General features: G+C 44.6%; 1 protein-coding gene across 3 annotated transcripts in view; it reads right to left on the minus strand.

Moving 5' to 3' along the window:
• The window catches only part of Rnf144a (ring finger protein 144A), a 114,191-nt gene that overhangs the window by 78,740 nt on the left and 10,203 nt on the right, over positions 1-25,248 (minus strand). For 2 of the 3 annotated variants that reach the window (XM_031357233.1, XM_031357234.1), the window contains one exon: positions 8,774-8,955. The exons of the other annotated variant lie outside the window; for it this stretch is intronic. The gene's annotated coding sequence lies outside the window, so the exon portion shown is untranslated. The remainder of the gene's footprint in view (positions 1-8,773; positions 8,956-25,248) is intronic. 3 annotated transcript variants of the gene reach the window in all.

The following is a 25,248-nucleotide window of genomic DNA, read 5'->3' on the forward strand; positions in this document are numbered from 1 at the left end:
AAGTTCTTGCACTTCTGACATGGGGTCAAGATTAAATCAAGTTCCCGAGGGTTTTGTGGATATTTTGATTTTGTCTTCGAAGCATTGGCTGGAAGACCATGGTGAACACGGGCCACGGTAGTTTGTTTCAACCTGAGCCTGGGCAGAATGTTGTTGTAACTTAGTTTTAAAGAATAGGTTTCTTTAAGACAACCTGTGAGAAAGCATTGCTACACTGCCATGTCCAAAATAACGTCTGGAAACCCCTACACAGAATGATCCCTGCCATTTACTCTGAGTTGAACTTTCTGTGGTTCCACTTTTAGACACATGTTAACTCACAGAAAGATATGCAGAAGAAAGGGGACCCAGTTCCGTGCCACAGACACCTTGTAAATTCATCTGGCAGTAGAACTTTGATACGTGCCCAAATTTCAAGTCCCGGGGGAAAATGAAAAGTGTATGTGCAAGTCTGACAAGGCCAGTGCCGCCATGGATCCCCACCTTGCTGTTTGAGGCAGGGTCTCACACTGAAGCCAGAGATTGCAATTCTGCTAGACTGGACTTCCAGTAAGCCCCATGGATTCGTCCGTGTCTGTCCCTCCAACCCTGGGATTGCAAGGCACTCCAGGCTTTTGTTTAATGCAGATTCTGGGGGCACCAAATTCAGACTTACATGGCAGGCTCTTATGGACTAAACCATCTCCCTGCCCAGATAATTACTAATCTTAATACTGCAGCAACATTCCTTCTTCATGTTGTGGAACCTAGCTCAAATGGATCAAAAATACTTCTTCTACCTTCTCTGTTAGTCACGCCTCTTTACTGACCGACCACGTACACAATGGTTATGAGACACCTCCCAGGAGAGAAGGGATCTCACCTTCAATGTTCTGCACAGTGAAGTCAGCTTTGAGCCACAGGGATTTTTGAGCATTCAGGAGCTACAAAGACAAAGCTAAGATGTCTGCTTCCGTCTGATGCTATAAAGACAAAATGTCTAGGCACAAAGTGGACTTCAAATGAAGCACTAAGGATCCAAAAGGTAGCTCAGAGGTCAAGAGGACTCATTGAGCTTGAAGAAGATCGGAGTTAAGTTCCCATCATACACACACAGTTCACCACAGTGTCTTCCCAGGATGGATCACCAAGCTTCATTTATAACTCAACATATCTAAACTGTCAAGAGCAGGTACTTCACATTATGTCAAAAGAGTCTTCTGAGGAAATAGGGGTGGGGGGGGAAAGAAGTGATGAACTGAGAGTTAAGAAAATCACTTTTCTCTCAAATCAGATAAAAGCAGTTAAGGGAAAGGAAAAAGCACACGCCAAACTTTCTCATGAGTAAAGGAAGAAAAATTTAAAACAAAATATGAGCAAATAGAATCCAGATGTGTGTGAGACATGTATTTAAACATGTTTCTCCAAGGACAGCAAGAGAATTTGACATTGCAATAAGCAACGTGTCACGTAGCACAGGGGGAAAAAAAAAGCATGGTGGGAAATGGATCCGATCCCAACGCATGAAGAGAAACCTTATCACAAATCCTCCATAAAAACAGAAGACGGAATGCTGAAAAACAAAAGAAAAAGGAAGGCAGGATTTCTTTCACCTAATACACTGAACACAGAGTGAAGGTGATAACAACCAGTCCTGATTAAAATCAGGCAGAAGGAAAGAGCACCTTTCTTGGCTCTCATTCCTCCCTGACACACAAACAAACAGAAAAAGGAAGAAAAGTAAACTACTTTTCATTATTCAGAACTGACTTTTATATGTTGGAGAACCTTCAGACAAATGTAAAAGAGTACTAAAGATTTGGTAAGGTGACTACATGTGGGACCAGTGAATGAGTCAACAATTGAGTTGGCAGACACAGTCTGCCATTCCCAAAGTGAGGCAGCTGGGAACAAACACCATAAGGGAGAGTGTCCTAGTCAGGGTTTTTACAGCTGTGATAAAACACCATGATCAAAAGCAACACAGGGAGGAAAGGGTTTATTTCAGTTTCTGATTCTCAGGTCACACACTCTATCACCCAGGGAAATTGGGGCAGGATCTTAAGGCAGGAACCTGGAGGCAGGAGCTGATGCAGAGGTCAAGGATGAGTGCTGCTTCCTGGTTTGCTCAATTTGCTTTCTTGTAGCACCCAGGATCAACTGCTCAGAGATGGCACCACCCAGGGATCTGACTCCTCCCACAACAATCACCAAACATGAAAGGGCACTACAGCCTTGCCCACAGGCCAACTCGTTGGGAGCGTTTTCTCAGTGGAGGATCCTTCTTCTCAAGTGGCTCTAGTTGTGTCCAGTTGACATAGAACTAGCCAGCACAGATGGGCAAGGCTCATCTATACAAAAGCACAAAATTAGACAAAACAAAGCTATTCAGAATGAGTAGGAGAGACACCCAATGTCGCCATAAAAAGGTGCAGTGGGGAAAAAAATGGCTGTATTGTCTTGTTGACCTGCAGTTTTAATGCAACCCAATCAATTTGTCAATGGGGTTTGGTGGATTTTGTTTGTTTGTTTGTTGTTTTGTCTGTTTGTTTTTAATCACTGTTATTGTTTAGACTGTGTTCTGGTTTCCTTTTTGTTACTGCAATAAAACGCCATGACCTAAAGCAACGTAGGAGTTTAGGAAAGGGCTTAATTTATCTTTCATTTCCAGGTCACAGACCATCACTGAGGAAAGTGAAGACAAGAATATACCCAGGCAGGGTGCAAGGAGGAGCACTGTTTGCTGGCCTTACTTGCTAGATCGCTCTAGGGCTCATTCTAGGGATTTCTTAGGCAGCTTAAGTCACCTACCTAGGAATGGTACCACCCACGGTGGACAGGGCCCACCTATGTCAGTTAACAATCACTACTACAGCTTCCACAGAGCTACCTTCCCAAGGCCAAGCTGATCTAGGCAATTCCTCAATCAAGGCTTCCTTCTCAGATGACTCTGGCTGTGTCAAGTTGACAATTAAAGCCGTCCAAGTCAGGGCATGTTTTATTTTGCTTCTACTTATATGATGCTTTATCCATTAGCTCTACCATTTTATAGAACGTTAAAGGCTCAAGTACACAGAGAAAAAGAAATTACAACTTTGGGAGGTCCAAATGTGGAACTTTCTTCAAGACCTGTAGCAATACCACAGGCTGTAGTGACACTGTAATGAGCAGATAAAATGGCAGAAGGAACCCAAAGCATGAATACACAACATGTAAGAGGGTGTGCACATGATCAAGATTGACGGAGGGCTGATCAATAGAGCCTTGGGTGCTGTTTGTCTCCTATGGATAAAAATCATGTCAGCTTATAATATACCCCACACAAAAAAGTGTGCCCAATAATTTACAAATCTATCCAAAGAAAACATAAAGGATCAACTTAAAACCTTGGAATACAGAGCACACCCGAGGCATGGCCTTAGCTGTCAAGCCAAATTGATACGACTCTGTAGGCTGCAGTCAAGAATGTGTGGCCATCCAAAAGACTCTCCACAGAAAATGAAAATCAATGGCATGGACTGGGAGGTGCTATTTTTAGCACACAGAATGAACAATCCTCTTCAGCACGTATGAGGCCTGGCTTTTCAAGTCAGTGAGGGAAAATAGCACTTAAAGGATAAAGGTAAGCAGTGACACACAATAGCCGTTAACCCCGAGAAGGACGGAGTGTGAGGCGTGGGCTGCCCTACCCGAGTCACAGCACCACTAACTGGGTAAAAATTAACAAGCCCCACTATGCTAAGTGGCAGGATGTTTTTAAAGCACAGTTTTACCGGAGACTGGTTCTCCTGCTGGCAAGCGAGTAGAGCTTAAGCATACTTCAGGAAATCACCATGGTGGTTTCTTGTGTCTGATTATTAGTGAATCTCTCTTCAGCACAGGTGCCCTTTGTAGATAGTTGATCAAAGGAAAAAAAATGCACTTGTGGGCAGGAAAGACATGTAAGAATATTAGTAGTAGTGGGCTTGAGATAGCCAAGACTGACAATAACCTCCACGTCTGTGACAGGAGAGTGCCTGGGATGTAACTATACCTACTAGGAACAATAGGACTGAACTGGGGAGACGGCTCAGTGGGGAAAAGCTTTGTACCTGAATTCAGATACCAGAATATACACAAAAAGCCAGGAGTAGCATCATTCTCCTTCCAGTTCCGCTGCTTAAGTTCTTGCTCTGACTTCTCTAGGTAACACACTGTACCCTGCGAGTTCAAGTAGCCCCTTTCCTCCCTTAAGCTGCTTTTGGTCAGAGTGTTTTGTCATAGCAACAGAAAGAAAGCTAGACCATATCAAAAGGCTACATGAGAATTACATAAATAACTTAATTTTATCCATGACTTGTCTCTTAAACACATACTGTTTTAGATCCGTATACATAGAAAGAAGTTGAAGAGAAACATCAGCATACAATTGTAATTCTATTAAAAGAATTCTTCAACTGTATGCTGGTGAGAACCTGTTGGCTGTTTTGATCATTGCTGGAATGATAGAAATGGATAGAGATTATGTTCAAACCTGTCAATTATACCTGTGCTCTATCAGAAGCAGCCCCACGTAGGATTTGAACACAAATGTTTCATTTTTGTTATATGTTCTATGTGTATAATATGTATGCAGGAGACACGGGTTCTAAAGCCCTGAGAAATACAGGTTCAGGCACAACTCGCACAATGATTACTGTAACCAATGAAGTCAGGATTGAAATGAGGTTGTGATGACTGAATTATGCTAGCCACTCTAAAGCATCTGACACAGCCAAGATACTAATGGGTTTCTCATTTATATTTAATGCACCAATAGTAAATGGAACTAAAGTGGGGAGTTACTTATGCAGCGAATGTGGGAGACAGCAGCATGGTACTTCTGTAAAAGTGAAAGCGTGTCTATGAAACTCCACTGTTGGCCTTGAGGGACTAATACAAACAACTATTGTTTTAAAATCAGAGGAAGGACACATTAATCTTTGTTCAGCACATGCCCCAGCTTCTCCTTCTGGGTCTTCTCTTGCTCTTCAATTTGCTCCTGGGATAAAAGCTCAGAGCTTCCAATGAAGCTGTCCAAATGTATTCTGTGCACAAGAGCACTTGGTATGAACACCTGCTAAGTTCAACTCCCCAATATCCATGAAAAGCTGGGCATAGTATGTCTGTAACTCCAGTGTTAGGGAGTAGAAACAGATAGATCTCAGGAGCTTGCCGTCCAGCCCTCCTAGCTGGAACATGAAGCTTCAAATTAACTAGAGACCCTGCCTCGAAAAGTAAAGTGATGGTGTCGTTTCTCTAGGTCAATACCCCTGAGCCTGGGGAAGCAAGGTGCTGAGACCTGCCTTCCTGGCTGAGGTCCACAGCTGCCTCAGCCCTGCAGGCTATGAAGCTCACTGTACAGCAGCAGAGAGGGAGGGTAACCAGATGTAGTTCTCTGAATTCCAGCTGTTCCCAAGGCCAAGAGAGAGTCAAAGGCCAGCCAAACTTTCTCCGTCAGATTTCCCCCATCCCGCTTTAAAAGAAGCCTATTTTTCAAATTGGAGGAAGGGGGAAGCAATTAGAACAAAACGCAGAAATCTATACATCTCCTGGTATTTCCACTCCAGATGTGCATACTGAGGGTATCTGGAGGCATCCGAACCATGCTATTTCAACCCCAAACAACATTAACAAATCATCTTTGCTTGTGCCAGAATGTCATTTTCTGGTATTTTGGCCTCTGTAACCTGATTTTTTTCTTTCTTTTTTCTTTTTTTTTCTTTTTTTTTTTTTTTTTTTTTTTTTTTTTTTTAGTATGAAGCTATTTCATACTTTTTGGAATTTGAGACAGATTCCTAAGCAAATGTCCTAGGAGGTGGGTGTGGGTGGATGCTGGACAGAATGCAGAATCCACTCGGCCTTGGAAAGGTTTCTGGCCTGCTCCCTGATGGTTATCCCCTCAGCTGGGAGAGTCTGCTTCTGGACCAGGAAGTGCCTCACAGACAGGGCTGCAGTGATCCTACAATGTTAATGAGAAGATAAAAGCTTACAACACTATATTCCAAGGAAGAGATGGGCAACAGGAAAATTACGTGAAAAGTCACCTTGGCTGCCACCATGCACCTGGCCAGGGTACTGGATATAGAAAGGGATCAATGACATATCAGTTATCAGTCCCACTGTCCTTAAAAGAGTGAACTGATCACCCGGGTATGTGGAGGGTTTGCACAGGAAGATGCCCCAAGCAGACCAGTTTAAAAAACAAAGAAAATGCAAAGCAGACAAAAGCCTAAGTTTCTGGGGCTTGGAGAATGTACCATAGACATTTTTTATTTCTACAATCACCCCAAGAGTAAAGTTCTCTCATCACTCAGAGGTCCACAGGTGCCCACACTGACCTCCTCTAAGTCCCTGATTTCCAGGGTATGGACCTTCCCTCAGGCCCCATCACCAGCCTCAGTTCTCTGGTCTCACTGAAGGGTCTCAGCCCCCACTGTGAGCACACTCCTCATCTCTCCTGCAGCCAGCAGCCTTGGCCTCTCTCAAGTTGTCTAGTCAAACAGAGACTCAATTTATGGCCTACAGTGTGCCTGCTACTCCCCAGCTGAGCCACGTAGGTTAAGGCCAGCTCACTGCAGCAGGAACGTGAGGCAGTTGGCCACATTGCATCTGCAGTCTGGAAGCAGAGAGGGATGAATGTTGGTGTCCAATCAGCTTTCTCCTTTTTGTTCTGTTTAAGACATCAGCCTATGTAATGATATGATCCATCCTTTAGGATAAGCTTGCCTGTCTCAATTAACACAACCTAAAAGCTCCCTCACAGGTGACTCCAGATCCCGCTAAGTTGACAGTCAGCATTAACCACCAGAACAGGTGAACTATTCTCTTAGATCACAAAGAAATGCAGTTGCAGGTCGGTAGATTTTTTTTCCTTCCTATTACCATGTCATAGCCAAATATCCACCACACAGCCTTCCCACGGTAAGCTCCGGTAACCTCCTAAGCCAGAGACAAGAGTGACTGCAGCAGCCTCTGGGCTGGATGTGCATGATGTCATTAGACTCGGCCACTCACACTGGCACACAGACCATGGAAACTGTTTTCAACTAAAAATAAATAACTCTTCTGACCTTTGCACCACAAATTATGCTCTTCCTGCAGTAAAGCTGCTCACAGCAGTTCCCAATTGTCTCTATCACCCCTGCCAGCAACATCACAGCCACCAGACCAAACCACCCAACGAACACCACCAGTGACCCAGATGGCTCAGATCCCAGCATCCAATGCTCCTCGCCTCATCCAGCCCACGAGCACCTAGACACAGCTCCTTGGAAACTCCTTCTGAAAATGCCCTCAAGTGCCCAGCCTCTTCCTTCCTGGATGTCCCCTCTATGTCTCCTTTACTGGCTAACCCTCTACACATGCTCTTCATGATGCTAGAAGGTCCCACAGTGCAACTTTTACATTTTTCCCTCTCTGGGCATCTCCTATCTTATTACTTCAAGCAGCAGCCACTAGTCAGAATTCAATCCATGCCATCTCAGTGTATATCAACCTCTTAACACAGGCTCTAGGGATACTGCTAGTTCAGCATCCCACTGGGGTGTCCCATAATCATCATAGACTCTACAAAGGAACTTTGTAGCCCCTTCCTGAGTTCAACCCCCTCCAGCCAGTCCTTTCCCTTTCTGTTCAGTTGTGAAGACATCCTTAGTATCTTTTTAAGCACTTTGGTTTTTCTCCTGTTATCTTATAGAATCTGTCTTTTAAGATACACTTAGGAGCATCCACTTTCCTCTACTTCTTCTGTGCCTGCCTGACATACTGCCATTGTGTGATTTCTTCTAGTGGTCTCATGGGACAACCTCCTAGATTCTACCTCTGACCTCCATTCTTTGTGTCCACCCTATCACACCCATCAACATCAGTCTACTCAGGTGGAACGCAGACTCCCTTTCTCCTCTACTTCAATAAAACCACACACTGTTTCCCATAATACAATGGTTATCCTGCCAGACAACCCAGTTTCCTGCAGTGTCTGGACCCATCCAGACTCTGGTTTTCCTATGCTCCCTTCATGACACTCTGTCCTTCATGATGCTCCTGCAAGCTCCCAGGATGCTTTCAGGCTTCAGGGAACAATGCTTTTTGCCCAGGTGCTAAGTGGCTAATGCTTGTAGCTCCTTGAAGTCTGAGTTCAAATCCCACCTGTTTTAAAGTCCTCCCTGGCCACTGTTATATGTGTACTTATAAAGTTTTCTCTACATTATATTCTCGATACATCTGTGTCTTGTCAGGTATTATAATTGACTTCCTCACACCATCAGCTGTACATGGTATCTCCCCATGGCTGTCCCGGCCCTGCCATCATACCTCCTCCTGAGAGACAGCAAGAGCCAGTACTGGTTCTGCTGTGTTAATGGCACTTTCTGAGTTACAAGAGCACCAGGCGCACATGAGAACTCATTCCTTGTGCTGCCAGAGCATGAATGAACACAAGAGACCCTGGGACGAGCCACATAAGTGACAAGAGCCTCATGAACCTGTCACTAAGATCCAACGTGAGAGTGGCAATATCAACCTCACACAGGGAAAATAAGCAACTGAAGATAGATGTGTTACAAAGCATAAATTTAACAGTCTGCATCTACAACATCCCTTAAAATTCATCCAGGAGAGTCCTGCAAGGAATTTGCCTACACGCCATGGTTTAGGATGGGGATAAAATTCTATTCAGGCAGTACAACTGTTCCTGTCCCTGTCCTGAGACTTTGGTAATGAGAAAGAAATAAGGGAAGGTCTCTAAGCCTTCCTTTCCAGAGGCCAAAGTTACCTGTGGGAAGGGTAGAGGTGAAGAGAAGTGGTATCTTCCAGCCAGGTCTTGGGGTTCTGCTGTGCTTATGAGCATTCAGGTGCTTCTTCCCATAGGTAAAAGAAAGAAGTCTCTGTACTAGGGGTCCATCCAACTGAGAAAAGGGGCCCTGGGTTCACCAGACTCAGCAGAGCACAAAGTACCTAGGAAGCAAGGGAACAAGGCAGTCAGCACAAGAATAGCAGGAGGACAGCATGGTCAGGATGCTAAGAAGGACCAAGGTATTGGCACTGATCTTCCTATCTTCAAACTCAAGGGGATGCTGGATAAACAGATGTCTGGAAACCTATCATATTGAGCATCAGTGTAACGGTACAGTTTGCCAGAAAAGTAATGACGGTGCACTAGGCGACAAAAGCAAATCCCACCAAGAAGTTTAACAGATGAATCCATCATCACGGACTATCCTCCAGGCCTGGACCACCCAGCTCCGTCTGTCCCCGTGGGATTCCTACAGGGATATGGGTAGTGGTCTCTATAGGCACTCAATGGAAAGTCTCTTTCCATCAAGAAAAGCAACACCAAAACCCACAACTTAGGAATGCATAATGAGTGAAATGGAATTAGGGGAAATAAGAACCCTGGGAGACAGGATGAGAGTGAGCACATATTCTCCATTAGTAATTACATTAAATGCTTTAAATGGGAGGCAGAGAAATCTACAGGGCTGCTGGGGGTGCAATGGAGTAAAGCCTGCTTGGGAAACACTTCGCAGCTCTTGATTAAAGTCAAGGCTAGTCTATGACCCAGGAAATGCCTGAGAAAAATGAAAGGCAGCTCCACTAAGTCCTGCACACACATGATCAAAGTGGCATCATCCACACTAGGCTGCATGTGAAAACAACCCACATGTCCATTAACTGGTATACTGCATGATCATGCAACTGTTTTGATCCTGAAAGGAACTATAGTACTGAGTCACACTAAGACACAGATGATTGTGTGTCTGTCTGTCTGTCTGTCTGTCTGTCTGTCTCTCTCTCTCTCTCTCTCTCTCTCTCTCTCTCTCTCTGTGTGTGTGTGTGTGTGTGTGTGTGTGTGTGTGTGTGTCTGCGTGTCTAGGTATGTTCACTTGTGCAGATAGGTATAAAGACCAGAGGATGATACTAGGAAGTTCTTCTTAAATTACTCTCATGCCTTATTTTTTTTTAACACAGGGTCTCTCACTTAACCAGAAGTTCATCATTTGCTCTAAGTCGGCTCCAGTAAGTCTGAGGATCCTTCTGTCTCTGCCTCCCAGTACTGGGGTTGCTGGAGCCTTGCCTGGGCATGTATTCCCACATGTATTCTGTGGGATTGAAGTTGGGTCCTCAGCAAGCATTTTCTTTACTGAGCCATTTCCCCAGCCAGAAGCTCATTCTTGGACATACTATGCTATGCTAAAGAATAAGAAGCACAGAAGCTCTTCATTATATGAAACCACTCATATGCAACATGTCCCGGTAGGCAAATCCATGGGGAGAGAAAGATAATGCCTGGTTTGCTGAGACTCATTACACATACATAGGTTACTGAAGACATTCTGGAATCAGGTAACGATGACAGTCACAAGACCATATGTAAACATGCTCAAAACTCCTGCATGGGGACTTGAAGATGGTGACTTTGAAGCTACGTGAAAGCCAGATCTGGAAAATTGTTAGTTTAAATGGGGAAGAAGGAAGGAGGGAAGGAGGAAGGAATGAAGAGAGAGAGGAAGGAAGGAAAGGGAGGAGGGAAGAAAATCACAAGCTCCTGGAAGATGCAGAAATGTAAGGTAAAACTAAGGTAAGGCTGCACCAGAATTTCTAAATCTTTTGTTTACCAGGATTGCAACACTCTTGCCTGAACTGTTTTTTTTTTTTTCTCATGAGTTTGTGGTCATGGAGCACAGACCACCAGTGACAATTTCCTGCTCCTACCTGAAAAGGCTTCCTGGTCCCTTCAATGAGGGCTTCTAGAGCAACCATATGACGAGATGAAACATTTATCCTGGCAGATAGACTCATGTCTCTTTGATATACCCCCCTCTCTCTCCTTACACTAGAACATCAGGCTTTGCCCACACCACATGCAAATGCTCATTTTTCTTACAACACTCGTGAACAGATTGCTCAAGACTGAGGCCTTCAGCATTTACTCTGTTTCCCAGCATAGCCCTAACCCCTCCTCCTAGGCCTCTCACCTGCATGCAAGCTAGCCTTGAACAGCTTCACTATGGTTATTTCAGAAAATGCCACCACTAGGCTACAGGTCTATTTTCTGCCTTGGCAATAACTTCTGACTCTTCAGACAAAAGGCAACACATTCCTTCTCAGGATCCACCTTTCTGCTGGTGTTCCCATAGAAGAAGAGCTGAGAAATAGCAATGCCATTGCCAGCAAGAAAGCAACACTCTGCTCAGACAGCACGGGGGTGATAGGAGCCTTTTTGAGCTGCCTCAGGAAGAGCTTGGCAAAGGCCTGCCAGCTGCTAAACTCTCTGCCTGGGCTCTGAACTAGGAGCTCAGTGTCCCCGCCCTTCAACCTTTTAGGCTACAAAGCCCACTGACTCTCTCATTCCCAAAGCTCGTGGTGTGGTCTCAAAGCCTGTTTACATTTGCTCTGGAAGATGGCCACACATAAGACATAGAAATTGAAGGAAGATCGGAGAGAAGGGGTCTGGTGGGAGTGGGAGAAAACAAGAAAACAGGGTAAATATGATCATAATACATTATATACATGTGTGGAAATGTCATAATGAACCCTGTTACTATGTTTAATTAACATGCTCATTAATCTATATCTTGCATACAAGATGCCTTCTATAGTGATGAATCATATTAAACTTTATTTTGTTATTTATGGATAGGTACGTATATGCCTCTCTGTGTGCATGCATATGTGCTTGCAGGTGCCTACGGAGACTACAGTAAGTTATTAGATTCCCCATAGCTAGAGCTACAGGCAGTTGTGAGCCGCACAATACTGGTAGTGAGAACAAAATTCTGGTCCTCCACAAGAGCAGTAGTCACTTCTAACTACTGCACCATCTCTCCATCCCCTCGTTTGCATTTTCAAAGAAAAGTTGTCAGTAGGCACTATTAATAGTGGTAAAAAGTGTTTTATTTCTCATTCACTTACTGATTTAACATACATGAAGAGTGATAAATTTTGATTTTTTTTAAGTGTAGGTGCCTCTCCCTTGGCTATCTGTCTTGCAGATTCTCCCATACAGTCCCCAGGCAAGGACTGTGACTCCAGAGTAAACAGGGCCACTCACCCAGCAGCATGAGCCAGGGATGAGAAAGCACAGCCTGTGGATGCTCAGCCTCTCCATCTGTGTCCCAGGGAGCCCTGCCACATTTCCAAGCCCCTTCTGCAGATACCAACAATGTACATCTTAGCTTCACCTTCCATTCTTCACCTGTACTTGGACTTCTGCTGAGAGACAGGTAGGTGTGCCTGGAGCAGAGATGGCCAAGAAGTCCTTGCTTTTAAGAATCCTGCACAACATGGAACCCCATGTCTACCAGTAACCTTTCTAGTAATCAGCAAAATTCACTTGTTTGTCCCAAGAAGAAAATATAATGAAGTATTAAGTAAGATGTCTCGTTTCCTACAGGCAATGCCAGTATTGTCTAATTCACACCTTCATATGAACATGGATGCCATCCCGAAAGGTAAATCACCCCAAAAGCCAAGCTTATGCAGAAAATATGAAGGAATGATCTCACTGATCCCTTTCATCAGGTGTACACAATCTCTATCTAAATGGGGCCATATGTGATCATGACTTATTAAATAAAGGGAACCACTAAAATAACCAGATTTATGAGGAGAATACAGAGCTGGGAGCATCACTTGGCCCCTTTCCCAGCATATCCAACCCACAGCTCCAAAGCTGTGTATGCCACAGGACAGCCATAGCAGCGCAACACAAAACCATACTTACTATAAACACTATGAGATTTTCTTTCTCAATTCTATTATATTTTTTTTTTTTTGCCCAATAAAATTGCACAAGTGTAAACTTTGTAGATGACAATCTGCTGCCCCGTGTGACTGTAGGAAAGACCTGTTAGACCTTTGTAATCTCAGTGTACAGGCATACCTATCTGCCCACACATACAAGCACACCCATGCGTATGCACACTTGTGAGTCATAAGTGGTACATTAAAGCAAAGCCTCGCATGGGAAGGGTGCAGTTACTTAGAGAGATCTCTCATGGTCTCTATGGGGCGGTAACAGAATGACTGAAATGGAAGCAGGGCATAGAGAAGGCTGAGAAGAAACCAGCTCAGCAAGGTGGGTGTGGGAGACTCAGGCGAGTCCCAGCAGCTGTAGTGAGAGGAGACAGATGTGTTCTGAAGGGAGTTTCAGGAGCAACAGACTGCAGAGAAAAAAAGGGGAGAGGAGGTCAGGAGGAGATGGGGTCAGGAAGGAAGAGAAGGGGAGAGAAAGGATTGAGTAGGGGTGAGAATGGAAGAAAGATAAGAGGAGAGGGGAGGGAGAGAGGGGGAAGTTAAAGGGGAAAGGAGGAGGAGAGAAGGAAGAGGAGAGGGAGGAAAGGAAACTAAGAAGGACCTTGTAACTTTGAAAAAGGAGTCAGAAAGAAGAGAGGAGAAGGAGAAAGGGGGAGGAGAGAAAGGAAAGAGAGGAGAAAAGGCCAAAGATTCTTCCAGGCTTTCATGTTGAGCAGTAGAGCATCTAGGCTGTGAGTGGCAAGCACCTGTGAAGACCGAGGCAGGTGGCAAGCATGGGGTCCCCTAGGCTGCTTTGGGACAGACAGAAGAACTCTATGTGTCTGTGATATAGCCAAGAGCTCACCTGACCATGGGCACCAGAGGAAAGGACAATAGAAGTCTGCCAGTATACCTCACTGCTAACTCACAGAGACACAAAGCACAAGGGTACCCATAGCAATCAGTGTGGCCAAAGCTATGCCCAGTGTCCTTCAGGGATTCAGAGTATGGGGCAACACCAGGGAGAGCTCACACAGGAGGATCAATACTGACCCGCAATATGTCAGTTTTGGGACCCACTGCAGGAGCAAACACTGGAAGATATAACTGAGGAGAGCAAGCTGAATCAATAACATGATGTCATCCTCATGAGAGACAAAATGGTGGTCCTTCATGTGCTGGAATGGAAAGCTGTCTAACACAGACCTGGGAATAAAAGACAGTGTGCCAAACATTTGTATAATAGCATTCCTCCCATGAGTAAGACTGAGACACAGTTCTTCTAGAGGAAGAACCAGAAAACAATGGAGACATTTTAATCCCAAAGAAAACATCTTCTTCCCTTTGCTCCTCTTGAGAACTCTGTACTCTTAGATTTTCAGAGGCTAACAATATCTGGCACAGTCAACTTTAGCCACTACTTACTTTTCTTTCTCTGAAAGTGTCACATACTCCATGTATAACATACCACAAACTATGATTTACAACCCCACAGGAAGGGCCTATTTCCCTGTACTCTTGGCTCCACAAACAGGGCTTTCTTTCTCTTCTTTTTACTGCTCACCCCCATGCACACACACACATAAACACACACACACACACACACACACACACACACACACACACACACACACGGTATATTGACATTAAGCCTCTGCTCACCTGTTTCTGACTATCACTACAAAGCAAGTGTGAGAAGAAAGACCCATGTCTCCCTACACAGGCACACAACAAATGGGACCCAAAGGGGATCTGGCTGCATCTCCCCACATCTTCCCATTCCCGAGTCCCAGGACTGTCTTCTTGCTGCCATTTGTCTTGAAAGTCAGGATTTCAAAACCCAGATCAGGGAGGCTCTCACAGTGGCTGGGAGCAGAGGCTTCCACATGTGTGAGCTCCTGGAGTTCAGAATGAATGGGGGTCTTGTCTGGCTTCAATAAAGCACCTCTCTGTTTATATGCATACTATACTGAGAGTCTTGTCCACTGAGAAGCCATCCAGCACTCCTCAGCCATCCTTTTCCTGTTGTCTTGAAGGGACCTATTTAACATTTTCCTTCTCTGGGGTAAATTAAGCAACTGAAACATTTCTCAAGGCAGGCACGAAGCACGCTCATTGGCTCATTGGATATCAATTAATTTTTTTTTTCAATTCTCTGGCTGAGATGAAAGGCCTCTCTCTGGTTAGCCTGCCATCCTTGTCGATTCAAAGAAATCACTCATAAAAACGAAAACTGATTCTCAAGCTTCAAGCTGCTCACAAAGAACCAATTGATTTACCAAACTGGATGCTGAAGCAGGCACAAAATAAGAATCTTGTTACTGTCAGGACGTTACACTAGAAAAACTAATTTATTTAGAGCCGTGTGACAATAAAACACATTGTGACTTTTAAAAAAATCTCAGAAAGCAGTTCCCTTGGCGACATATCTTAAAGAGGAATGAGGTGGGTTTATATTTGCTGAGCAAGGGAGAATTTCTCCAAAGAGCAAGATGCATTATGTTTTTATCCAAAACATATGTGTGCTGGGAGAGATGGGGACTCTAACAAGGAGAGATTTCCTATGAAGGAGTGGATGGCTCTGTATCCAAAGACTGAAGGCCTGGGCAGGAAGGAGAAGTGCCCTGTGCCCTGTGATCCTGTACTGTCTGGCTTGTGCATTTATAATGTACTATATTCATGTTGTATACATAATGAAAGATTAGGTGTTTTAGAGTTTATGAGTTAATGTGGCTAATTATTTCAAAGGATCATATAGCTACAAGATCTCAGGGCCAGTGAGAGGGCTCAGCTGATAAAAGGTGTCAGCCACAAAGCCTGATGAACGGAGTTTGAGGCCAAGACCCACATGGTAAAGGAGACCTCCCTCCCAGTACACACACACACACACATGCACATCCAATAAATGGATACATAAATAAATACTCTTTAATCTAAAATAAACTCCCTCAGATCTCTCACACAGGCAGTCAGTCATTTCTGACATGTACCAATGGTCTTGCATCTTTGGAACGTTCCTGCAAACAGAATCTGATCTTTTAAGTCTGCCTCCTTTTGTAGTTCCTGTTCAAAAGCTACAATTGAACTCATATAGTTCTTGAGAGAAAGTCTCATGAAGGCCATGCATCATAGTTCTCCCAGGCTATCTGCTTGTCTAATGGCTCTAAATCAGTTATAGCCAATCCCACAGATGACAGAAAATGAAACTATCCACCCAACAAGTATGCAGATAATTACTGCCCACTTAACAGAGTCAAGAGTGATGGGCCAATAAAGCCTTTTAAACATCTCACCAATGTAAAGGTGGCCAGAGTTATTCTGATGAGACAATGTTAGGCTCAAAGCCAGAAGAACAGGGGCATCTCTAAAGTCTCTTACAGCTTAAAAGGTCAATTCTCAAAACCTTGTTTTTAAAATAGCCCAGCCTCACACGGTAGCTCTCTGAGCCTTGGGTGACTTAGGTCTTCACCATTTTCACAGACAGGGACTGTGGAACACTGTGACTGGGCACTGGTGGGGACAGGAATGACACACTAGGGTAGAGACCTAAGATGCCAGCTTCATTGTATAGAAGCCTGTAAGCTCACTACTCCTATCTACACAACTTGTGGCTTCTAAGAACTCTCAGGAAATGAGGCTCTAAGACCCTGCATTGAGATTGAAATCAAAGTCACCACTGATCTGTCACAGGGGCTGGAGTTAGGAAGAAGAGATGCCCTGACGCAAGGGTGGTTTGACTATACAGTCTGGTGGCATAGTGCTTTCTGAAGAGGCATTAGGTTTAGAAGTATAGACTTTACATTATAGGACAGTCACTGAAAATGTTTAGTTTTGTGAGGTATGATCAACTGGTTAATCAAAGCCCGGTAATCCCATAAATATGCACACAGGAAAGTCAGAAAAAGAAAAAGAAGCAATGAATTGAAAATAGCTACCCATCAGTATTAGAGCTCCTAGGCAACCATATCAAAAAAAAATCATTTTAAACAATGATTTGTCTAAAAGATCAGTTAAAAGATGTGGGTATCGACCTCATCCAAGAAGTGACTTGGTGCAGCGGGTGGCGGTTAGTCAGAAATCGCAACTCCTCAAAGTGAGCAAGTGTCTATGTGGTTCTCGGTCACAGATCTTTATCCCAAACCCACAGGCTCAGGGCAATGAACAGAGATTTTAAAAGTCTGTAAGACCATGACTGGGAGTGGAATGGGGGTCTTCTGGACATCATAGGACCACTGCACTCAGAAACTCACAACAGTGCTGGCTCCAGCAGAAGATCAAGCCAGGCATCATTCCTGTAGGGAGGATGGAGGGGATCATGAGCCCCTACACCCAGCTGAGAAGACAATGATGGCTTCCCAGATGGGGAGTTCATCTTCTTTAAGAGTGAGACCCATGTCAGGTCCATCCTGCTACTGCAGATGACGCCACACACAGGAGTATAAAGACAGCACAAATTATTCTGTGCATTATTAAAATTAAAAAAAAAAAAAGAGGGCACAAAGTTAGGAGGGGATCGAGGGTGTGAGTGAACCCAGGAGAAATTAAGAATAGAGATAGGGGGAATGAATATATTCAAAATATATCATATATATTTATGAAATCTTCAAATTAATAAAAGTACTATATTGCATGGATTCATGAATGCTCTCAAAAGAAAACTGCAACTATACTTTGCATTGTTTATAAGAAATTCATTGGCTGGGTGGTGATGACACACGCCTTTTGATCCCAGCACTTGGGAGGCAGAGGCAGGCAGATTTCTGAGTTCTAGGCCAGCCTGGTCTACAGAGTGAGTACCAGGACAGCCAGGGCTACACAGAGAAACCCTGTCTCAAAAAACCAAAAAAAAAAAAAAAAAAAAAAAAAAAAAAAAAAATGCTGAAAAGCTGCGGAAGCAGATTAAGGGATGGAGAACCATGCACCATGCCAAAGAAAACTGAATGAAAGGGGTTCAATGCAAGAACTATTGGGATACAAAACATAAAGTGGTAAATTCCACCGATGCAAGACACAAAAAATATGTACATCCCCAAAACTCATATGGTAATGCTCATACAACTACAGGGGAGAAGCAGCCGTTAAATAGATTTACCACCACCCGCAGGTGTTAAATGGACAAATCCAGCAGGCAGGAAAATAGAACAGACTGAGATGATCTGAACAACACTAACAATCAACTTGATCCTGTTGATCCACAGCCTCCCTTCTGAACTCTGACTCCCGTGAGATATCCTAAGCCAAAAGCTACACATAAATATAAAAGCAAATGAATAAAAGAACCAAGAAACCATCCCAAGCATGCTGATTCTTCACAACCCAAACCAGTGACCAAAGGATACCCAGGAAGCCCTGGAGATGTCCAGTCTACCCTAGACACTGTGAGAAAGACTGTGTATGAACAAAATGGGAGAGAAAGAGAGAGAAGGAAAAGAAAAACATGGTACTAGCAAAAATGCATGTGCACAAGCACACAGACACACAGACACACACCCACAGGCAGACAGACAGACACACACACACATACGCGCACACACACAGACACCCCCACACCCCCACAGACAGACAGACACACACACACATAAACACACATACAAACATACACACACACACAAACACACACACACACACACAGAGACAGGCACACACACACACATACGCACACAGACACACACACAAACACATACACACAGACAGACACACACACATATGCACACACACATATACGCACACACACACGCGCACACACACACACTCACACTCATATACACACACCATTCCTGGGCTACAGACATTATTGCAATCTTAACAACAAAATTATGTTCAAAAAAAAAAAATAAGGAGAGCATGGGGTATTTATCATGTATGTGTTTCTACCTTTAGCTGAAAACTAAAGAAAATAATTAGCATTTTCTAATTTCTACTATTTGTTTGCTCATTATTTCTAGTGCTGGGCATAGGCCCCAGGACCTAGAGATTCTTGTCAAGCATTCTATCACCGAGCTACAACTCCAGGTCCCAGCTCTCTCCATTGCTATGGACAAAAGTCTCGCCTTTTCCCACCAGGAGATATTCTTAGATTCACCTTAATGTCTGCCTTTACATTTTCAGAGGCATGATGTCTTCTTCAGTCCTCAAAGGAGCCCCATGGCTAAAGTAATGGGGGTACCATCATCACCACATAGAAGAACAAATTGGGAACAATTACAGAAGTCAAAGGCCTCCACTTAAGTCCCCTTGGGGCTTTGAGCTTGGGCAAGACCCCTCTTCTCTGACCTCATCTTGCCTCATCTTGCACAATCCCTGACCACAGCTGCCACTCTGGGATGTGCCATGCATGCTGACTCTGCAGGCCACTGCCTCCCTTCTCAGGTTCACCATTCCAAGCTGATCTGCGGGGGCCTGACCTCCACAGGAGCCATCCAGCAGCTCTCCTGAAACAGTGCTGATGTCTGCATTGTTGTTTGGTTTAATAACAGGAGGGCTCCTTTCTGGTCTGTTAGTCACTTCTCTCTAAACCACCACTGCAAAATGCCTATCTGAGACCTCTGGCTCATCCGCTGAAATGTTTGGCATGTGTGAAATAATACGATGTATGTGCTGAGGTGGAGCCTTAATTTACATTTCAAAGTTTTTTTGGTGGGGAGCTGGCAGGGTGGATCAGTGGGCAAAGGCATCTGCACCAAGCCTTTCCTAGGTTCAATCCCCTGAAATCACATGGCAAAAGAACCGACTTCTGCAAATTGTCCTCTGACCCATGAATACACACACACACACACACACACACACACACAGACTCACACACACACACACACACACACAGACTCACACACACACACATACACACACACACACAAACAAACACACACACACACACACAAAAGGTATAATTTACAACTTGTTTAACATCTCAAACTAAAATAATATGTCTCATTATGGAATGGACCAGAGTTATCACTTGGGATCAAGCCAGTGATGGCCCTAGCTTCCGCCTCCTCCCACAGACACCAAAATCTACAGACGCACCACCAGACCTTCTGTAAAATGGAAGTCTCAGCATAACTAAGGCAGGGAAGGAAGGCAGGAAAGATAATGGGGGAAAGAGTGAGAAAGAGCCCCAGATGGCTGGTCCTGCATCGGAAAGCCCTTGCTACCCACAGGGACAACTTACGCTTTCCACAGGACACCTATCAGGGACAGCGAACCAAGTGTACTTACCGAGGAAGGGCCCAAGCAACATCAACCTTGACTTCCTGGTGCCTGCTCTTTGTTGTAAATCTAAACAATGTCTGTAAATCTGCCTCCTACCTCCATTTCCAAACGTCCAACCTTGAACTTTTCTCTTCCTCTAACTGGTCCTCTGGAGCAAAGGGGAACATTGACAACCTTTAGAAGTGTAACTGCTGAGTGATCCTATTGTGCTTCTCTGTTTTGTCATATACTCCATGATCAGTTTGGCGAGGAAAGGGTTTATTTGGTTCACACTTCCAGTTCACTGCAGCTGAGGGCAGTCAGGGCAGAAACTCAGGGCAGGAACTGAAGCAGAGCCCATGGAGGAGTACTACTTACTGACTGGCTCCCAAACGTTTGCTCTTTTCTTTTCTGTTTGTTTCTTTGTTTGGTTTGTTTCTTTGTTTGGTTTGGTTTATTGTTGTTTTTTATTAATTAATTTATTCATTCACTTTACATCTCAGCCACAGCTCCTCTTCTCCCCACCACCTCCTCCCAACCCCCTCACACAGCCCCTCCCTCCACCCACCCTCCCCATCTCTGTGAATGGGGAGGTTCTCCTGGGTATCAGCCCGCCCTGGCACATCAAATCACTGTAGGACTAGGTGCATCCTCTCCCACTGAGGTCAGACAAGGCCGTCCAATTAGGGGAATGGGATCCATAGGCAGGCAACAGAGTGAGGGACAGCCGTGTTCCAGTTGTTGAGGGACTCACATGAAGACCAAGCTGCACATCTGCTACATATGTGCAGGGGGTCTAGGTACAACCCATACTTGCTCTTTGGTTGGTGGGTTAGTCGCTGGGATCGGCCTTCTTTCTTATACAAGATCACCTGCCCGGGGGAAGCTGCCCACCTGCCCAAAGTCTACTGCACTCTCCCATATCAGTCATAAATCAAGAAAATGCCCCAGACTTGCCAACAGGCCAACGTGATGGAGGCAATTACATCACTCCATGTCCCCTCTTCCCAGGTGACGTTAACTTGTGTCAAGCTCACAAAAATACCAGCCAGCACCAAAGCCAACAAAACCCTATACACTCCCATCATAGAGAAACCTGTTTACGACTTGCCCTAGAGAAGCTCACCTTCATCCTCCTGGTGTGCTTTTACTAGTCAATCATCTGTCTTTCTAACCCCCCCTGAGCTTTAGATATATGTATATAAATGCCTGTTGGTAAATCCCCAGCCCTGCTTTATCGGAGTTCATCATGTATGGTGGATTGAATATGCTTGACCCATAGAAAGTGGCACTATTAGGAGGTAGGCCTTGCCGGGTGGTGGTGACGCACGCCTTTAATCCCAGCACTTGGGAGGCAGAGGCAGGCGGATTTCTGAGTTCGAGGCCAGCCTAGTCTACAGAGTGAGTTCCAGGACAGCCAGAGCTACACAGAGAAACCCTATCTCAACACCCCCCCCCAAAAAAAAGGAGGTAGGCTTTGTTTGAGGAAGTGAGTCACTGTAGGGATGGGCTTTGAGGTCCTACACTTAAAGCTCCACTCAGGGCATAAAGACCCTCTTCTCCTGGCTGCCTTTGGGTCAAAATGTAAAACTCTTAGCTCCTCCACCACTATGTCTGCTTGCATGCAGCCATGCTTCCTGCCATGATGATAATGAACTGAGCCTCTGAAACTGTAAGTCGGCCCCAATTAAATGTCCTTTATAAGAATTGCCTTGGACATGGTGTCTCTACATAGCAATAAAACCCTAACTACGACACCATGGTATCCTCTTCCTTGATCTGTGAAGCCAGGAATCCTGGTTTTGCCTAAATGGGAGTCCCTAAGGGAAGAGAAACTTTCTAGGTTCTTGTACAGAGACAGGATAAGGCCTGGGTCTCTGTCCCTGTCCCTGATGACGGGGCTCACACACAAGCCCCCATTTACTGTACATCCTCTCTGCTTTACATAGGCTGTCTAACACAATGTCTAATAATCTTTTCAACAATATCAAGAGCAAAATCAAGACAGGAAAAGATCCTCCCCTGGGTGTTTTCAGTCAACAGTCTGCTGAACCAAGCAACGACACAGGAAGCCAACTACAAAACCACAATTTAAAAAAAGAAGGTGAAGAACCAAAACCAAAACAAAAGTCACGTTCTTTGTGATAAAGTTATGAGGCTTTCCCTTGGCATATTTTCCATGTTGATAAACGGTATTTTACATACAATTCTGTCTCACAATTATTTTCTCTTAATAATCTAAACATTTTCCCAGGACCACAATCTCTAAAAATCTTATCTAATTAGTGAATGATGTTTATTTAACCACATTTAAATATTTTCCACTTGGAGCTACTACATTTAAAAAAGAAATGAAAACATTAAGCATTTGTGTGCAAATCATTTATTCTTCTCCACATTTAGCATTGTTTCCTGGGTCTGGCTTCATGGAAAAAGGAAAATAATATATTCATCCTTAATCTAGCCCCTCCCCAAGCTCGGGCCAAGAGATTTATTTCTCTGACTAAGCCAACATGATACATTTCACTTCTTTCCCACAGCTAGTTCATCTTTTAAAAATAAGAAGTTCCTTTGAGCTAATTTCTTTAAAAAAAAAAATTCTAGGAACTAATGGACTCATGATTACAAAGAAACCTTTATCTTATCTCTCAAGGTCTTTATTATGGCTGCCCACTCCCCACGGTTACACTATAACTATTCCTTGTTTCTACATAAGCAGAGCTGTGCAAAGCAAACTGGGATCTGGACAGACAAGGGAAGATCCAAATATAATTAAACCAATACACACCAGGATTGTGTGAACTTTAAGCGATTATTCTTATTAGCCTGTTAACTGTTGGTTTGTCCCTGGCACACGGCTTTGAAAATCACAAACATATACCTTCGAGCAATACCTTTTAAAAAAGAAAATGTATATGGTGTCTTGTATAGTTCAGGATGACTAGAACCCACTAAGAAGCTGAGGAAGACCTTAAACTCCTCCTCCTCCTGCCTCTACCTTCGGAGTGCTGAGATTACAATGTGTCCGTTGCTAGGGGTGGAGTCAGGGGTTTAATGTTTAGGAAGCAGTTTATCATCTGAGAGACCCCCTCAGCCTCTCCCGTATGAGCTCAGAGGATTGCCTTCCTTTTCCTCCAAGCTGCCTTTCCCTTTAGTTTCTGAGACAGGTCCAAGTTCTAAGCTCAAGCTGGCCTAAAATAAACAACGGGGCTGGTGTACCCTTGCTGCTATCTTCCTGTCTCAGTTGCCCAAGGATTGGGATGGCAGTTATGCACTAGGTCCAGCCTAGAGTTCAGGGAAAAGGTTTACAAGGTGTACCCGGCACATGCTTCTGTCCCTGGATCCCATTGGCTACTCTGTCACCCAAGGAATCAGTCTGCCCCCACCCCCCAATACCTGAGAGAGACAGAACAAAACAGTGTTCAGCTCCAGGATGTGCCAGACTCCTGAGGTCTCCCTAGCTCTGGCTTAGGGACCACTCCAAGCAGCGCCTCATTTCAGGGCTCATGTGATCTATCTCACTGCCCATGGGCTTCAGTAGGCCCTGCCTGCGAGGGCTCGATTTTGTTGATGCAATAAAGCATATGTGTTGACAAGAGTCCCAGCTCTGTCTCTTCGGACTTCAGAACTAATAGTTTTAGTTCCAGGCTCGGACAAATATCCCATTTGGCAAATATCCCCAGCCACGTTGGCTCTCCACCGGCCTAGGGAACAGAGGGATGGTGACTTCCTTCCGTTTGTCCCTGCCATGCCAGCGCCACCTGGGGAAGCCATGGGGCCTGACTCTTGATGGAAATACGCACAGCCACTACCTAGGACAGGAAGAAGGGGAGCCAGGACTTGTGTATCAGAGCCAGACGCAGAGTGAGACAAGACCGAAAGGCCAGTGATGGGGCAGAGTCTGCCAGGAGGCACACTGCTCAGTGCACAGGCCAGGCATAGCCACAAGCTTCAGAGAAACAGAATAAAAATATGGGGCAGCTACGAAAGTACACACAGATGCCGGGGAGAAGAATTTTCTCAGAAAGGAGGTCAGAAGCACAGAGGTCACAGGAGGATAGTGGAATCAGGGTGATAGAGCAGCTGGCTGGGAGAGCGGCTTAGCATTCAGGACATGGCTATGTAGTCAGGGACAGATGCAGGCGTGAAGCATGGGGAGGAGGTGCTCCTCCCACTAGCTACCCTGAGTCCTCCATGGCTACTATTTGATTTCGCCTAGAAGGCCAGGATAATAAGTTCCCAGCAGGAGGAAAAACTGGGACACCTGGCAACAACCTCAGGCAAAGGTGAAAGGTGGTCGGATATATTTCAAAGGTTGGGGAGTTTTGTTAAGGAAAAAGCTACACTCTCCACATTAAAATAATAAATAAGTAAATATAAAAAACCCTCTAGAATCCAATTTTATGCTAAATTGAGTCCATTTAGTAGCTTAATTATAATAATATAAATTGTAGAACTCAGGGGTGCCCAAATGGAACAATGTGGGTGGGAATTGAGTGTCGAGTGGGCTCAAGACATCATTTCAGGGAAAACATAGGACCAGGATCCAACCCATGGCCAGACCATTCCCGGGAAGTGATTTCTCTAGAGGGACAGGCCTGGTCAGAATGCCACGAGTTCCGGGAGCTTGCTCCGGTTGCTCTTCCACAGCAGCTGCACAGTACAAGAAAACAGAATACCAAATACACATGTGAATTTGTATTCTCTGCTATTAGGAGGAGAAGGAAGGGGAGGAGGAGACAGAGAAGGAAGAAGAGGAAGAGGAGGAGGAAGAAGAGGTATGGGAGAAGGAAGAAGAGGAGAAGGGGGAGGAACAGAAAGTGGAATGAGGAAAAGGAGCAAGCAGAGGAGATGGGGAAGAAGGTGCAGGAAGAGGGGATAATATCCCAACTGATTTCAGATAATGTATTTTTTTCTTTGTGTGTGTGTATGTGTGTGGTGTGCACATATGTGTATGTGAGTTTGCATATGTGTGAGCACATATGTGTAGGTCCATGAGGGTGGATGTGTATTTGAAGGCCTGTTACATGTATAAGAAGTTTGATGTCAGGAGTACTCTTTGAGGCAGGGTCTTTCAACCAAGCTCATTCTAGCTGGCCAGCTCTGGGGACCCTGGCTTTGCCCTCCAACACGGAAATTATAGGCAGACTGTCACACCCACTTGGCGTTCACTCCCGATCTAGAGATCCCAGCTCTGGTCCTCGTGCCTATGTGGCAAGCACTTTAACCACTGAACCGAGTCCTATTCAGAATGTGTTTTATTTAACCGAATACAGCCAAAATATAGTTATCTCAACATGTGATTCATAGACAAATTCATACTTG

Source organism: Mastomys coucha, unplaced genomic scaffold (assembly GCF_008632895.1).
Source record: "Mastomys coucha isolate ucsf_1 unplaced genomic scaffold, UCSF_Mcou_1 pScaffold6, whole genome shotgun sequence".
NCBI lineage: Eukaryota > Metazoa > Chordata > Mammalia > Rodentia > Muridae > Mastomys > Mastomys coucha.